The following is a 17382-nucleotide window of genomic DNA, read 5'->3' as shown; positions in this document are numbered from 1 at the left end:
TTTATACCCCCAGCATCCCCAACCATTTCTCTCGTATGTTATTTGGATAACTGAGTACTGTTATCCCTATCTCAGCATCTTCTTGGTATTGACAAAGGCTGTGCCATGCTAACTACTGTCCAAAACCAAAAGAAAAAGATTTTGTCTCCAATTTCTCAACCAGGACAATTAGAAGAAAACCTTGGTAGCTTAGCAACATTGTATTACAGCGTGGGAGATGACCGCATGGGTGGCTCAGGTTCAAGTTCAGACTTTCTTATCTATCAGATCTTTCCGCAGCTTTCTTCCCCCTACAGAGCCAGGGACTAAACATTTCTCTGTAATCAGGCAGTACACAAAAGTTGTAGGGCTCAATGATGCCGCGCTTGCTGACACACCAGCAGAAGACCAGGACCTGCCCTTTGCTCAGGCTGCTCAGACATGTGAGTCCTTCTGAAAACCTTTGAATGTTTGCCTCCTGTAGCTCTTTCAACATCCATCAGTTTTTTTACCGCTCTTACAGTTGTGGTTACATTTCGCAGTCTTTCCTTGAGCAAACAAGTAACTCTGATCTCGTAAGAGCGCAAAATTCTTTCCCTCATAAATAACTTCAAAGAAACTAATTACTAATAAGCATCGAAACCTACCCTGGATTCTCATGTGCATTGTTGATCTACGATGGCGTGGATTTCAATCACAGTTTTCATACTGATTACAATTTTGCATATATATGTATATATAGCCTTGAATATACATACTTATATATATTTAAGGCTTTATAAACTAATACAGAAGCAGTAACCTGAATAAGAAGCACAACACATTGGCAGAAACATAACATCAGTCAATGAAGCACAGGACCGGCAGGAGGTAATTTAAAGCTACATAATTTAGGATAGGGAGTGAATGGAACTACTGGATCTGCTTGGGAATTCCAAGTATAAAGAATTGTTTAATCTAGCTAGGAAAGCCATAAAAGGAATTGATAACTAGAAGTTGAATTCAGAGAAAAGATCACATTGCAATGAAGATATACGTGGTTCATAGTGATTAATCATTCCAGAAACTTAATAGGAGGATTGGTAAAAATCACCATTTCATGACATTTTAAGGTTGGAGACTGGATGACTTTCTAGAAGATATGTTTTAGCCAAGCAAAAGTAATTGGGTTCAGGACAAGAGCAGACATGAAATGAGTTAAGAACTGCCTAACTGACAGATCTCTGAAAGTAATTGTCAGTGCAGAATTATTGTCAAAGAGGAGTGTTACTAGAGTTTTCCCTTATGCTATTCATCAGTGATCTGGAAGTAAATATAAAAGTACTCCTGATGACATTTGTAGATGACATTATGGTTGGTGAAATAGCAAAGAACGAGAGTCCAGGGCAGCCTGACGTAACAAACTGCACCGCCTGGCTTGGGCAAACAAAATGCATTTTAATGCAATAAGATGCTTCTTGCACACACAGACAAAAACCTGGACAAGCACTGCAGTGCTGGCTTTGAGTTGGACCCTCAAATCTGAAAGTGCTGATGTGATCCTTGGCTTTGCAGCCAGGTGACTTGTGGTGTATGGTACTGGTAAGGTTGAACTCGAGAGGCTGTTTATGGGTCTGACAGCCGCATTTTAAAACGGATGGTGACAAAATTGGAGAGGGTACAGAAAGGAGCCACGAAAAATGATTGAGGGCTGGAGAAAATGATTTGCAGGGCAAAGCATTGAAGAATTATGTTTAGCTATCAGAAATAGATTTGATTCCTGGGGAAAAATGCCTTGTAGGCAAGGAAATTACATGGTACCAAGGGACTGGAGTTAGGTACCTAATTTCTCAAAGGAGCAGGGCTGGGACCATTCCTCCCTTCAGCATTTCCTACATAACAGTTTAAGTGACCCCTATCCACTGTAAATCCAGCTAATTTCTAACTCTGTCCACATATTGTAATTGAAAGACCTCACTTAAAGCTTTGGGGTCCACTTTGGGGCTAGCTGTTATATCACCCTACTGCAATTCTGGTTTTGGCCTGGGATTCCTTTCTGGAAACAAAGTTTAACTGAATAAAATAAAACTAGCCTTTAGCCTAAGCCAAGCTGAAGCACTGATGACCTTGACAGGCTGGAGACAGACTAGGTGGCCTAGATGGTCCTTTCTGGCTTGGCAATCTTTGAAAAAGAATTTGCAGAAGAATCATGTAAATGTCTCTTGAACTTTGGCTGACAGCAACGTGTACGCAGTGCAGTTCTCATGAAAGGTGCCACAGAGATGGGTCTGCCATTGTATTTTATTGGGCTGCTCTGTTAGGCACGGATAACATTAATTGGATCAGAAATACTTGCTTTCTCTTGTCTAAGTATGTTCTCAGTCCCATGGAGAGGGTATCAATTTTTATTTCTTATGAGAAAACACAGAATGGCCTTGGCTTTATTAAAATATGAAGTGTACTTACCCCTCCCTCCCCCTAAAAAACCCACACCAAGAACCTTCAGAGAATACGAAAATGTCTTCCTCCTTTGCTCTGTATAATTTCACTGGGTCAGTCACACAGTAAGAAACACAGACCGTGAGATAACGTCAGCAGTCAGAGGGTGCATTTCACAGGTGAGCTGAGGTTGGCCTCAGAAATTATCTGGAGGAAAAAAAAATGGGCATGCTCACATGCTATTAGTAATGTGCAAAATCCTTCAGATTGCAACGGATAATATCCATGTGGATATCCATCCATGGATAATATCCATATGGAGAATATCCAGTTCTCAGTATCTATGCACCTTCTTTATCTAAAACGTAAATCATCTTAGCTGTTCCTTTCCTCCCAGGACTTTGCAAAACTTGACACATGGATGCTTATATGCTTAAATTATTTATCATTGTTGTGGGACACCTGAAACTTTTGAAGATGGAAACATGAGGAACAAGGTGTATCTCATTTCAGCACGAAGCTCTCCCTTAGTAATAGTTTACAAACATACTTCGGGGGGTTTGGCATCGTGCGTGTGAATGAACCTCCGCCAGCCCACGCACGGTGAGAATGAGACCCCACAAGGCCAGGGTGCAATATTCAGCAAGAATCACTGCTCGTATTAAACCTCTGTCATCTGTGTTGGGTCTTATCTAAAGGACAGCACCCTTCCCAGCCAGGCAGTTGATGGTACCAGGTTGGTCAATGTCCTTGTGGGACACTTGAACCTCTACCACAGTAAACAGTAGCACACCCAGTATTATATTTATCAGTGCCAGATCTACAGCAGAGCGTCGGGATACCTAATTCTGCCTTTTCTCCCTTTTCCCTGTTCATGATCATTCCCTGACACCCCCACGGTGACAGCCAGCCTTGGCATCGAGTGGTTCAGAGATTCTCCGAGTCACAGGGAGCAGCACCAGGCGTCAGCCCGAGCGACCCTCCCTCCCCATCCTGAGGGAAAACCAGGCAAGAAACGCTAGGTCTGCAAAACCGACAGCTGATTGATTCCCTGTGCTCCGGGGAATGTACAGCGCAACTTTTTAATTCACACCTTGGTCATTTGTCAATGTTTTCTTACCGCAGAATTTCTCTACCAGCGAGTTAAATTCGGAAAAAAAAACCCCACTCAAAACTACGTGGGTGACTTTTGCCCAGTTTCCCTTGCTTTTTGCCCCACAGCATCTTTTTTTTGCCCTTTTCCCCACCAACCTGGTTTAATTTTGAAGTTTTGGGTGGGTTTGGTTGAAGAGCCATGAAGCATTGCCCTCTGCCGGCAGGTCCCACACCTGGCTGTCAGCGCGGATGGATGTCCGTGCGTCCGTCTGCACCGGCTCCTGGCAGCGCTTAGGGCTGGGGAGGGAATTAAAAGGGTCAAGATTTGCAGCTCGGTATGTAGATTTTGGAAAAGAAAGGAGAGGAAAGGCAGAAAGAAATCATCAGCACCAAAAGCGTTGCTTGTGTCTGTAGAATTTAATACACAAATACAGTTTTATGGGTTTTTTTTCTCTTTTTTTTTTTGTAGTTATGCTTTAAAATATTAACTGACAAAGCGTTTCTTGCTCCAGCTGCACAACACTGCGCTCATGCAGCAGCGTGTGTGATTGAGAGAGACTCGTGCAGTCCCGTTGTTCATTAGGAGTGAAATGCAGACTAACAGCACGGGCGGTAAAAAGTCACTGACAAAAATTTCTTTGGGAACAGGATGCAGCTACCTTGATTATAACAGGATCTGAGCAGCTCATGGTCTCATAGAAAAACATTTATACTCACACTCTGCAGGACTTGAGGGGACTCCAGTGCTCCTATTTTACAGACAAAGAGGTGAGACATAAAAAAAAGAAAATTATTTACCTTGGGTTGCAATGGGAACCTTGGGCAGGAGGGCTTGAATTCATGTTTCTCACACCCTAGACTCTTCTTGCCCAGCTCACAGATGAGTTTTCCCCACTCCAAAGTTTACGCCAGCTCTGTCCAGCTTAAACTGTGAGTTTAGGTAGCAGGATACATTTTTAACTTTTTCACTTTGACGAAACTTTGCATCTTAAATAAATTATATAATATAGAGCAGAAAACTTCTAGTGAGAGCAAGCTAAAAATATAAGATTTTTTTTCTTTTTTTTCTCTCCATCACAGCTCCTGTTCCCAAATTACACTTGCCTTGCTCAGAGTCTTAGAAAGCTGACACAGAACAAATTGTCCTATGTAAATTGCAAGTTTCCCTTCTGATTGACAGCAATCCACAAAGATGGACTAATTCCAGAGGAAGTCAAGCAAAGACTGTGTCATAACTATTAACCCAATTTTAAAGATGTTCCAAATTGCTGCTGAGTTGCCAGCACGTCCTTCATATAACGGCGCACGTAAATCCAAAGTAGGGGAGCCAGACAGAGTACACGTGAGCAAGATCTAGTGGGCTACAGGTTGTATATGTGCAGTTTTGCTTCCCTGGCTACTGCAGCCTGTGTTGGGAAGGGACAACCACGTACTCCTCGCTCCCTCCCGGAGACTTTGATCTTGAAGACATGCAATGGGCAGTCAAGCATACAACCAGCTACATTCTTTCTGCCTGTTTTGGCTGCTGTTGTCCTTAAACCAAAACAAGTCATTAAGGGAGCAAGGAGAATTATTTTTTGGAAATTTGGGTAAGGGAAAGGGAGAGGGAATAGGGGCTGCTGTAAAATTGGTATTGTCATACAGCTGATTTGATGATGCCACTCCTCACTGCAGAGCCGTGACTGAGTTTATCGAGGTCTCCCTTTGCAAGTGATAATAAACCTAATAGCTGCCCACAGCTTAATATTTTTTCTTGCACTACATATGTTCACTTTTGGTCCTTAGATTATTTTTTTCTTCAGTCTCCATCTGTTCTTTTGCCTTTGAGGTACTTTAGTTACCATGGAAATGACAACATCATCTGGATGGGTGGAGCTTCATGCAGTGTAAAGTTGGTTTCCTATATAAAGTGGCTTGCAAGGTATAGGGATGGCTGACAAAAATACAGCATTTTATGTGATAGCTTTTCATGTTTTAAGTGTGCAACAGAGAGATACCTATGTGCCTTCGTGAGGGCAGGAGGCACGATGTGCCTATTCCAAGAGGGGGCAAGTGTTTCATTTTTGCTCTGCCAGATGAAATCTTTCACTTGAGCCTTTCACGCCTGATTTCTTACAACCTTTAGTTGAAAGTGGGCTTTTTTTTGTGAGAAGAACCTACTGTAAGACACTTTCTGAGTCCTATGATTGTCAGATGGGTCAGGCAAGGTGGAGAGCTGGTTCCCTGGAGATGTGCATCTTTTGTCATCATTGCCATGAAGAAGAATAGGAAGAGTTAATTTGGTGAGCGGTTGTCACATGGGCTTTATTATCTGGGTATGTGTGTGGCATTGCTTCCTTGGTCTCTGGGAGGTGTCTTGTGCCTTCAACAAGTCCACACGACAAATGATCCATGATCAATACGATCCAGAGATCACTTAAAACAATTGTACATGCACATCACACGTTTCATCTCAACAAACCTGGCAAATGCAGGGCAGAGCCCTTGTTTATACCAAATCAGACCTTATTTCAGTAGTGACCCCATGGACGTTAGCACAGTCCCAGAAGCTATTATCCACTATTAGGCCCTGTAGCACCTGGCAATATTGATTGTACAGCCTCATGGAGATGAAGGTACTTTAGATGAATAAAGATTTTTGGCAAAGGATATTAAGGAGAGGGCCAGATATGTCAAAAAGATGAGAACTTGGCCCATGAAACTTAATATTAAGGCCTGTACAGTTTCCAGAAATCTTTTAGGCTAGTTCATATATTCAGTGGAAGTCTCTTAAAGACCCTGAAGTGCTCTCTGCTTGTCTAATCAGGTATCTGGATGGGGCCAGGGGATACGTCACAGAAAAGGTTTTAATGCAGTTCCCACTGAGACCAAAGGAACAGGAAAGTGCTGATTCACCAGAGCATATGCAAACAGGGGTTCTTGATGGAGAGGATCTCTCAAACACAGGCGTGTCTGGCTAGCTGGGACAGCATTCCATTCTTTGAAAGTTTGGTGGGGAGAGGGTGAGGATCCCACAAAACAACAGGGAGTCCCATGTAAAGTCTGTGGGGATGACTTTGGTCGGTGCTTAGAGTTTGCTGAAAAGAGGAATCTAAGGTCAAAACCTTGGATCTTCTATCCTAAGCTTACTTTGTCATGTGCCTAGAGTCATGGTATTTATTTCTATTATGGTTATTTTTAGGTGCTCTAACTCCAGCTACAGCCATTTCTTACCACAACAATCCTTTCAAGAAACAACCTCCCCAGCAACACTGGAAATCTTTGCCATGGGAGAAAAAAAAACAACAAACCCCAAACCAAAAAAACCCCTAACAAACTCAGCAGCCAGCAGTAGAAATCCTTCTCAAAGGCACATTCCAGCAATAAATAAACTCATGATTTTCAGAAAGCTCATAAACCGGTGGTGGTGCTGGGGGTTTTGCAGCAATTCAGGAAAATCCATCTCTTGGTCCAGCATGGATGGCAAACTCCAGGGTCAGGGACCCGTCAGCAGTCTCCCTTGATTTCTTTTTTGTGCCTTGGCTGCGGAGAGCTGGGGCATTCACGTGTCAGGCACCATCCTGGTAAAACATAAGCAATTGCACCAGTGAACTCTGGAGCGAAGAGCGTGACCTGTTATAATCGGGTGCCAAAAGCTTTTAGCCAGGCGGCGACAGGCTTGTCCTCGGCGTGAAGGGAGCACAGAAGAAGTGCTCCTCAGACAGCCTCATCAGGAGAAAACGAGGGCCCGGGGGAAAAAAAAAGGCTAGTTTCAGTCCTCTTAGAGATGGGGATGTCTGAAGCAACACCTCTGCAAAGGCTGCCGGCAGCCGGGGCCACTTCCAGCTTTGCAGTGTCACGCTTTTGGCGTGACAAACCGCTTAATAAGCCAGCAGCTGCTCCCAGCATCAGTTTGTCTCCGGAGCAGTTTCCATCCAAGCCTCGTGTGGAGTGTGTTGGAGTCATAGAAAAATAGGGCTCAGAGGGACCGGGAGAGGTCACCACCATCACCTCTGCCACCCGCTGACACAGCCTACGCAACGAGCGCCAGATCGGAGAGGACAGCTTTGAAACCTCTTGGGCAGACACAGGCAAGAGCAAAAAAACCAAACAAAAAAGCTCTTTCCTGCTATAATACAGCCAGTTAAGAGCAAGCGGGGATTTAGCAGCAGAGGGCCTCCAGGCATCTGAGTGGTGCATTTCAATCCTTTTTGCTGCTTGGCTTTCTTAAGCTCAAACTTAAAGCTGAATTTGCAGGGTTGCTTCAGAGGTCCTCAATCATTTCTCCTAGGGGTCAGTTTTCCCAAAGTCTCTTTAGCAGGTCGCAGAATCTCCTCTCAGGTCCTTTGTCAGGATGGTTGGCCACCAGACATGGCCTTCACCTGTGGCAACGCTCCTCACAAGAATATGGGATCTTCCAAGGGAAGGGAGGAGATATTCCTCGGCCAGGAGCTCAGCAATCTTCAGCACAATGTACGCAAGATCCAGATCCAAAGAGAGATCAGGTATGAGGAGACATGGACCAGTCCTAGATGTACAAATGTGTTTTCCTTACATTAAACGTAAGGTTGTTACAACCTAAATTCCAGTTGTCTCCTTCCCTTGAGCTGATTCACAGTGGAAATCCAGCCTAACTGAAGTTAATCCAAGTGCAGAGCCCAAAACTGAGATTCTTTCTTCTGATCTGCTGTCCATTTGAAGCTGCAGGGGGCTAAGCAGATCCCTTATTTCATAATAGGTCTTCCCCTCACGCTTTTTTATATATGAGGCCTTTTACAGCTCAGACGTAGCAAGAAGAAAAATAGGACTTGATTTTTTTTTTTCTGACTTAGACCTCTATAGGGGTATGCACTGTAAAAAGTTAAAAGCTTGGGAGTTTGTCTTTAATATATCTGTTTTTAATGAACTATTTGTGTTCTATGTTTGGATTACAGCTTTGTGAGCAATCAACTTCTTGATCTGCTAGCCAGACTTCTCAAAATAATATGAATGCTTTTCTTAGAGGTTATTCAGCTATTAATTCTTTTCTTGCTCTTTTTCCCACCAAAATGGTAAACTGGGGGGGGGAGAGGGGGAAGGAATGAGGTTGCATTCAATGTGTTTCTTGTTGTCATAATTTCTTAATTTTAGAAAAATTTGGGGGTTAGAGAATATGAGAAGAAGAGATTTTGACTTGAAGAGATAAGCCTTTTCTGACCAAAGCAATCAATGCAATTAAATGAATGAAACATGAATTCACACATAGTTTCAAGAGATATTAATCTGGTTTTTTTTGTTTGTTTGTTTATTTTTAGGGTTTTTAGGGGGGGGAATTAGATATTAGCTTGCAAAATGTCACCAGGATCTAATTAAGATCAAGGTGTTAAACTGGCATTGAAAAGTAGAGTGGAGGATCTGGTACATGGGCTTCATGTGTTCAGGGTTTCTTCACCCCTGCAGGAAGTGGGGAGAAGTGGTTTGTATCAGCTGCACCCTGTACATTGTTTTCTCATTCGTCACCAAATGCCAGGAGCTGCAGTAATCCATCCTGGAAGTGACAAACATATCATACCATGCGGCCTGATCCTGTGGGAGGAAGGGTGGAATTTCCTATGGGTGCAGATGCCTCAAGAAAAAGGACTTTTTTTTTTTAAGCCTGGAGTCTCGTCCTGGCTGTCCCAGGTTAGTGACAAATGGACCATGATTTCAGGGCTTTGTACCATTTCATTAGTCTTCTCTAGTAGTTTCTGTTGTTTTTATTTTGAGTATTTCTCTATCGATTCCAAAGGGACCATTGTGGATTTGGACTGTGTTAAGAATCATTCCCTCATAAAAAAGACTAGGATTTTTTTTATCCTCAATTTACTGATTAGGTATTCGCTCCATCTGCTACTTGTACCCTTGCTTCACACAATCCTGTATCTATCAGAATATACTCTGACCTTTAGCCACAGGAAAAAAATAATCTTATAACAGGATTTACAATGAAAATCTGTACATGTTTGATGAAAGCCATTGGAATGGCAGCCGTCCTCTTAAGGGCAGGATTAAGGTTACAAAGGCAGAAGGAACTTTATTATTTCCTGATCTGGTGAGTGTTGGACAGTCCAGCCTCCAGATTATCTCACATCCTATATGATTTATCCGCAACTATGAATCAAACGCAAAAACTTGTTCGTTGGAGTTCTTCAACAGTTGTTCATAGTCCAGAGAAGTTGGGTAATTTCCATTTCATGTGCCAATATCTCCTCTCCTTCCTCATAGCCCTTTTCAACAGCCAAGGCCAAGACATTTGGAGCAGAAGCAGAGCCATACCCATCACCTCTGAAATCCTGCTCAGGAACCCAGCTATGAAAGTTGTAGCCGTAGATTTGTTTCTGCGCATCCACACATATTCACATGCAGTTACCCTGGTCCATGGGCGTTTAGTGATGTGCTGTAGTTAAATTCACATCTGGGGAAAACCCTGCTGAAATTGGTTTTGCCCCCCCCCGTGTTGCCTGTGAGGTTAAAGGAGTCTTTGGTTGCCTGTTACTTTATGGCTGGGCAATTTATGATGCAGCTAACCCTGTATCTCTTCCTGAGGTTTGGCTGATGTACTTTGGGCACTGTCTTTCAACACGCGGACAGTGCCAAGGGTTTTTTGATGGGGATGGAAAGCATCTACTGCAGAAGACAGAAAAGTGTTTCGCCCAGACTATTGCCAACCTGTTGTGCAGCTGCACCACCAGCAGTATTTACCCCAGGATTAGGCTGGGGTGTAACTTCAGGAGAAGCAGAAAAGAACAACGCAAGCCTCAAAGATTTACAAAGCTTGGCCTTTACATCGCCCTGGGGACTGGTTCCCCATGAGCACTACATCCTTTGGTTTGTATTCTGGATACTCTTTCTGGCTCATCTTTTCTCCAGGTGCCTTTCATCCAATATCTAGCATTCCTTTATTTGCTCTTCCTCTTCTTTTAAACTTACTCTTGCTCTCACAGGAGCACCTGCAGTATATAAAACCACAACAAAAGCACTTAATCTAGTCTGACATTTTCACTCTGGAACTTTAGTTGTTTTTCTTGAGTGAAGTACCTTGTTTCGTACAACCATCAGTAGCTTTATGCTCAACAGAACTGATAAGAAAACACATTTCCTGTCCAGTAAGAAATGTTGTTTTTTCAGATTTGTTCTGATCCAAAACTGAGCTTATAGCAAAATGTCTTTTCAGAATTTCCCATGGAATGAAAATGCTGGTTAGAAAACCCCACCCACCACACAATAAAAAGCCCCAAATAACGAAAGGATTTGCATAGACAGAGTTCGGACTCTACATTTAGTATTGTAAAAGTAGTATGACAGTGATCCTGATTCAGTTATCCACATATGGATTTCTAGTGCTCTTTGGTATGTCAAAGAGCATCTGGGGTATCTCCAGGGGCCTGAAGGATATGGCACAGGACTTCTGCCCTTCTGGAACAGCCCATAAAAACCTGATAGGATACTCCAGGACATCTCAGATGCCAACAAACATCTGTGTACGGGGAAAGAAATTGAACTCTGAAACTGCGCACACCTTGTTTTGGAGGACTTAGTCTGTGAGCTCAGTCCTACCTCTGCCTCTTTGCTGAAGTCGGATCTAATGAATCGCACTCAGTATCAGCGCGGTGCTGATCTCAGCACGCATGCCTGTGTCTGAGAGATGGTCCACTACATCTTTTACACACCAGTATTTCCAAACCAGGGTGTAGACCTGTGAAGCTTGCCTGAGTGCTCAGTACAAATCTTGGAGTGTATGTCTGAGTGTGGACCTTGACTTAAATTTGACGTATTTATCCCTGTAACACTGCTAACACTGTCAGCTCTTGTGTCAGGCCAGAAAAATTCAATTTATAGTACGTTTCCCAAAACCTTCCAAAGCCTGGGTCAGACAGACATCCTCAATGCTGGATATACACACCCTAGTATCAGTTCAAATAAATGGGAAAAAAAAGAGGCACATAAATAAAAAGAACAGAAGAGATTAAAATAAACTGGGTTACAGATGCTGGACTTACTTTTATTCAGAGTCTAGCTCATCGTTAGTACTGCCTTGATAGTGCTCCCCTTCCCCCTTTTGACCTTCCCTTTTAGGCCAAGCCTGTGACCTTGTGTGATCCAGCTCACTTTACGCCTTGGCCTAATTACAGCCAGAGGAGCAGAGGGTGGAATATGATAACTGTCCACATCTTTATCATAGGTGAAAACAGGCAGAGTAATCATTTAGGGTGGCTGAAGTAGGTAAGGCTGGGAGTAATGAGATGGAAAGTTTAGATTGAATATCAAGATAAAATTACCCACAATACATTCTTTTAGGCAAGGGGATGTATTAAGGCTCAATTAGTGGCAGTATGATCTAATAGCACCACAGCTACCGACAACGTTATGGTCCCTTGGCCTATTAAATCATCTTTTGGAGAAACCGCTGGAAGGCTGAACTGGACAAACCACCAGTATCTGTAATATAAGGACTGATCCCATGATGGAGTCAGAGTGGAATAAATAGGTAATTTCCGTATCACTCATGAGAAGACATTGTACCAGGTAATGATATCCACCAAGCTCTGTGTCTGTGCAAAGATCCTTGATGGCATTTGCAAAACTGCCTAAGTGACTTAGGAGTCCTAATCCTCTTTTGAAAACCAGTATGGTAATTCAGGTGTCTAAAACCATCTAGCGAGAACGAGATTTATGACGCTCCCTCTCTTAAAAGTGCTTGGGTTTGAAATGCCCATCCAGACACGGATTCATAAATTCAGGGGAGTATTCACATGCACAGATTCAGTGGTGTACTTCAGGCAGACACAGGCTTGCTCTGCCTGTTCTCTGCAGCAAAAGACTAACAGAAAGCTTTGTACAGGACAAATTAGGCCCCTGTGCTTTTTTGTTTTTTTGGCACACAGCAGGGGCTTACCTGCAATTTGTGGTGCAAGTAAACCCTAAACCATGATGAAACTAGGTTGAAGTCTCCCGAAGTGGCATTTTGTGGGATGTTTCTTTCTGAACTCATGTTCTGATGACACATGTACTACATGAATCAATGTATGTCACTGCCAAATGTAATATGTCTTCGATATAGAAACAAGTTAGTGGTGGATGAGCATCCAGCTCTGAATCTTCATGTCACTGCCACAAGCCTGAATGCTATAGAAATCCAGAGCATCAAGGGTATTATTGCAATTTGCATAAGTAGAAAACACAGTGATTAAAAGTTATCAAAGAAAGCTATCGCTCAGTTGTCAGCTCCACAAGCAGATTCCAGTGATGTCTTTCCAGCTCCTTCATAATAATCTCCATAAGTTCTTGCTAAGAGCTGCATTGAAGTAACCTGTCATTTACTCTGTCTTTCACCAATTCAGCTCAAAGAGATGCGCCAGCTGTGATCACTTGGAGTCAGAGCTGCTGTGTTGCAAAGCGTCACTACAGCTGCAGGCAAAATGTACAATTCGGAGATCTGCCGAACCCAAAAGTCATGGAAAAAGCGGAGCTGTACCACCCATAGCACCCTACCATCACGGCAGGAGAAGTACTGCCCTGGGAGAGGAGAGCTCAGTCTCCGGCACGCTTTGCACGTGACAAACAGGGGCACGATGTAGGAAGGCGTTCCTTGTCTGAATTTTGTCTTGTCTTCTCTTTTCGTGGTTTCTGCTGGCCTCTGGTGTGGAAGCAAGGTGAGAAAACGGCTGTGGAAAACACCACGGATCGCTTCTCTTGGTGGAACTGGAAGACAACCTGATGTTTTGTTGATAATGGGTAAGTCTTCATCTGATTCAGTTTTCCCAGTATGTACTGCTGGGTGCCACAAAACCAAGGAGGTGTTATAAAGCTCCCTAAGGCAAGACGATATCATTACCAGCCTACATGTGCCTTGGAAGGATAGAAAATGCCATTATCAGTCAAACGATCTTTCAAGGTAGAAAAAGAGATTGAAACATAGTCTGTTCTTCCCATGGCCATGTTTCTCTGCCCTAGGAAGCATCTCCTGATAGACATCCTCTCATGGACTTCTGTCTCCCACACCCAAGATTTCCGCTTTTTTTTTCTTTTTTTCTTTTTTTCCTCTCCTTTCCCTAATCTCCAAGTGCAAGTGTTTAACGTGGACCAGTTTAACCCAACTGTAAGTCAGTGCTATTTCACTGAAATTTCTAGAACTGACACCAATCTTGCATCTCTTTTTTCTGCCAAGCAAAACTAATTTGCTGAGGCTAAAAGTGAGATCAGATCTCCTGCCGACACTCAGGAGAGGGGGCAGCCAGAATTGTCCTGTGGGCTGCGAGTCCTGTCCTTGTGCTTCACTCAGACATTTGTCCCCACTCTCCCTTTCATTACCCTTCACCTAATGACTGGTATCTCTGGGTGTAAAACACAAACACCCCCGTGACAAGGTTGTCTCAAACATTTGGGCTTCTTGGAAACCTCAGCCTATGAACAGCTAGTGGGTTCTTGGGGCTAAGTGGGATCATTACATTTTCTCCTACGGAACCAATTAGAGACTGACAACATTATTATAATTATCTGATTAAACTTTTATTCACTGTTCTTTAGTATTACTTCCAGTCCTCTCCAGACACTAAAAAGCATGAGCCTATGAAACAACTGTAGCAACGCTGGGAGCTTCCTTTGTCCTGTCCTTGCCAAAAGACTGGGTGCCAAATGGTTCAAGTATTCTTCAGCTGGGAAATCGGGATGAGTCTGGAAGCAAACAGGTATATGAAAAAGGCATGGGGCATAAGCAGGCCAAATAATAATAAAAAAAGACTTGTGGACTATTCTCCAGTGTCATGATTCCTGGCTAGTTGTCCAGGTTATGTTTCAAGCCACCTTTATCATGGCACACTGGAGTCAAACCTCATCCTCAGGACAGCTTGATTAGACTAAGGATCTGTCTCAGTATAGTTAGCCTCCTGAACTCGACTTTGTTATATTGCTAATCTCTAAGCCCATTACATCCAGAAGCATTTAAGACTTAATTTACTAAGTGAATTGTGAGAGAGAAAAACAACAAAGGAAAGAGGGAAAAAAAATCAAATAAAAAGGAAATTCCAAGCTATTAAAGCATGCTTTTGGGGACCAGAGGTATGTGAGTGTGAGTTCATCTGAGTGGTTTTCTCCATATAACTGTAATGGAACATAAGTCTCTTGAAGTTTGGAGAAGCATGTGGTCAGACTTGTGTCCAGATCTTGGAGCCTGAGGGACTTATCTGGGCTCTACCTGGCACCTCATTGCCACCTATACATGGCAATACCTGAGCACCTCAGCTTTTATATTTAAACAGATGCAGATAACTGTATTATTGCCAGATGAAACATGGTGGCACAGAGAACTATTGGATTTACCCATATCCAATAGCAAATCTGTGACAGAGCCAGAAAATAAGCCTGAAGCCTACCAGGCCCACAGAGGCCACCTTCTCATCTGTAATTCATCTTTCTGCTCTCCATCCAAGATTTTGAAGGTTCAAGCAATGTATGCAGAGAACTGCCTCTCTTTCCAATGAATGAAACACAGTTGCCCCGAGTTCTTCCAGAGCAGGACTAAAGCTCTGTGGTTCGTGCAGCCCAATTTGTCGGTGCCTCCTGTTTTGGGTTGGAGCTTCAAGACTGAACAAGCGTCACAATTCGGCTTGGCTGTTTGCGCAGCGACATCATGTGGAACTGCACACCAGCCCAGCGTGAGACCCTGACGAGCTCCCCAGTGAACCTGGCCCTGAGCTGGGTTTGCAGCCCAGCCCAAACCAACCTGGCTCTTCTGTTCTCCTTCTCAACTGCTTCCCACGCCTCCAGTGTTTACTCTGGCAAGAGATACCTCCAGTGCCCAAATCTTGTAAAACCGAAATGTGGTCTCAAACCACATTGCTTGGTGTTGGATCAAGATTCGAATTTCCAAGCATGTCCGAGTCCAGGATTTCTATTATTTGGCCTGCCATAGACATGAGGTCACCCTAGAAAAGTGCATCTGGAAAAAAGACAATTTCCGATCATTCAAGAGAGGTTTTGGATTCATGGGTACATCTGTTTCTGCCTCTAGCACAAACACTGGTATTCCAATATTTCACTAATGCCTCTAAATGCAATGGGGTTTCTGGGTCTTACTAGAGCACTAATGGGAATGAGGCCCCTTTTTGCTCTGAGTTAAGATATGGTGCTCAACCCAAAAAAGAAAAAAAAATTTCCTATAGTATAGGCAGGTTTACTAACATTTTCAAGGTTATAAGACAATCTGTTACAAAACTGAGAGCAGGACCTGTAAATCCAATGTTTCATTAAGAGGGTGGAACACATTAATGGAATAGAGGATATTGTCTGTTGGCAAATGCTATGAATCAATTTATTTTATTCCTGGGTACATGTTCATGTGAAATTGGGCTAACTTTCCTCTCTGTCAAATATAATACATACGGTTCTGGCAACATCTGTTTTGTTTCACTTGCTAGAGCTGTGGGACTCTAGACTCAATAAGGTCTTTCCAATTCAAAGAATAAAAGCTCCCAGGAAAGCCAGCCAGGAGCCCCTGTTTTTACAATAGATTGCTTGGCTTGTTGCAATCCGTTCAGCCAAACATTTTTTTTACAGAGTTTGAGAGCACTGTGTGAATACAAAGTATGTGAATTGTGATTAGCAGCTTCCCTTGGAAGTCTCCTTCTAGGAGCTCTTATTTGATTTGATCTTGTCTCAGGTAAATAAAAGGAACAAAGTGGAAATGGCCTTTGACCCACTAATTAATCACTTGCTTCTGTTAACTATTCCTCCGTCAATGTTATTAAGTGGCAGCATTCGAGGGTAAATAGGCAACTGTGTAAAGAGGCTTAAGTACCATCTGTCCTTACCTGCTAAGGTTCTTTTGCCCTTTGGAGTTGATCCCTTGGTCTTATTGCCTTCTTTTTTTTTTTTTTAATCTTAGGAAGAGATTTACATGCAATATGATTAAAATACACAGCTGGCCAATTCAGCCCTAGCTCCACGTCTGTTTGAAGGCACTCAGCAATTGCAAGCAAGTGTGGTTACAGATGCACTGTTTATCTCTCAGTGATCAGAGTAACGAAGACAATTGCTGTCACATGCAGGGCAATAGTGATTAGCAATAGTTAATGTGTGTGTTGAATATTAGCAGGGAAGTATTTACTCATACAGCCCTGGTGAGGACTTGCAAAGAATGATAAATACTCCTTCCAAGAATGAGCCTAGAAGATCACTATCTGATAGTACTCTTTCTGTTGGGCCAGTTAGAAGCATGGCTTTAAGTCTTATCCATCACCCCATTCTCATGGCATACGTGTTGTCCTACGCCAGCAATCAGATCTGTTTTCCACCTAGGTGTCATTTAAGTGGAAGACAACAACACAGGAAGATAGATTACATTGATCCGTCTCTGGGATGTGGGTGAATTGCTCCTGCAGGTGAGTTGGAGGATGGAGAATCTGCCACTGATGATTACAAATGCTCATGCAAAATGTTTGCACCCTCATTTGCACATCTAGTTGCATTTTATTTTCTATTCCTATGCCTGGATGGATGCTTGCTTCTGTGAGGTGTCCTGACACCAGCATTACTCTTCAGGTTTCTAGTTAATGTGTAAGGTCAGCTTTTGGGCAACCTGTTAACGTTATAACAGGCGTGCTCTGTACTGTGGCAGAAAAAAAGACTAAATTAGGTTGTGTGCAAGACTGCACGGCAAAATCTCAGAGGGAGCAATAGGAATTCTTCATGTTTTGCAATGCTCATAACTTCATCTCCACAAAAAAATCAGGGTTGAACAAGATTCTGACACACTTCATGTCTACTGATAGAGGTGGGAGTTGTGGCACTTGTCAGTTTTCAGGATCGTGGGCCCTTATCTTTTGAGATTAAACTGGACCCTTGTATTGTAAGGGTCCAGTCATAAACCATTGATGTTCTCACGATGTTCTCAGT

This window comes from Haliaeetus leucocephalus, unplaced genomic scaffold, assembly GCF_000737465.1.
Source record: "Haliaeetus leucocephalus isolate CR32 unplaced genomic scaffold, Haliaeetus_leucocephalus-4.0 Scaffold209, whole genome shotgun sequence".
Taxonomy (NCBI): Eukaryota; Metazoa; Chordata; class Aves; order Accipitriformes; family Accipitridae; genus Haliaeetus; species Haliaeetus leucocephalus.
The sequence above is the reverse complement of the archived record's forward strand: the minus strand, read 5'-3'. Positions refer to the sequence as shown.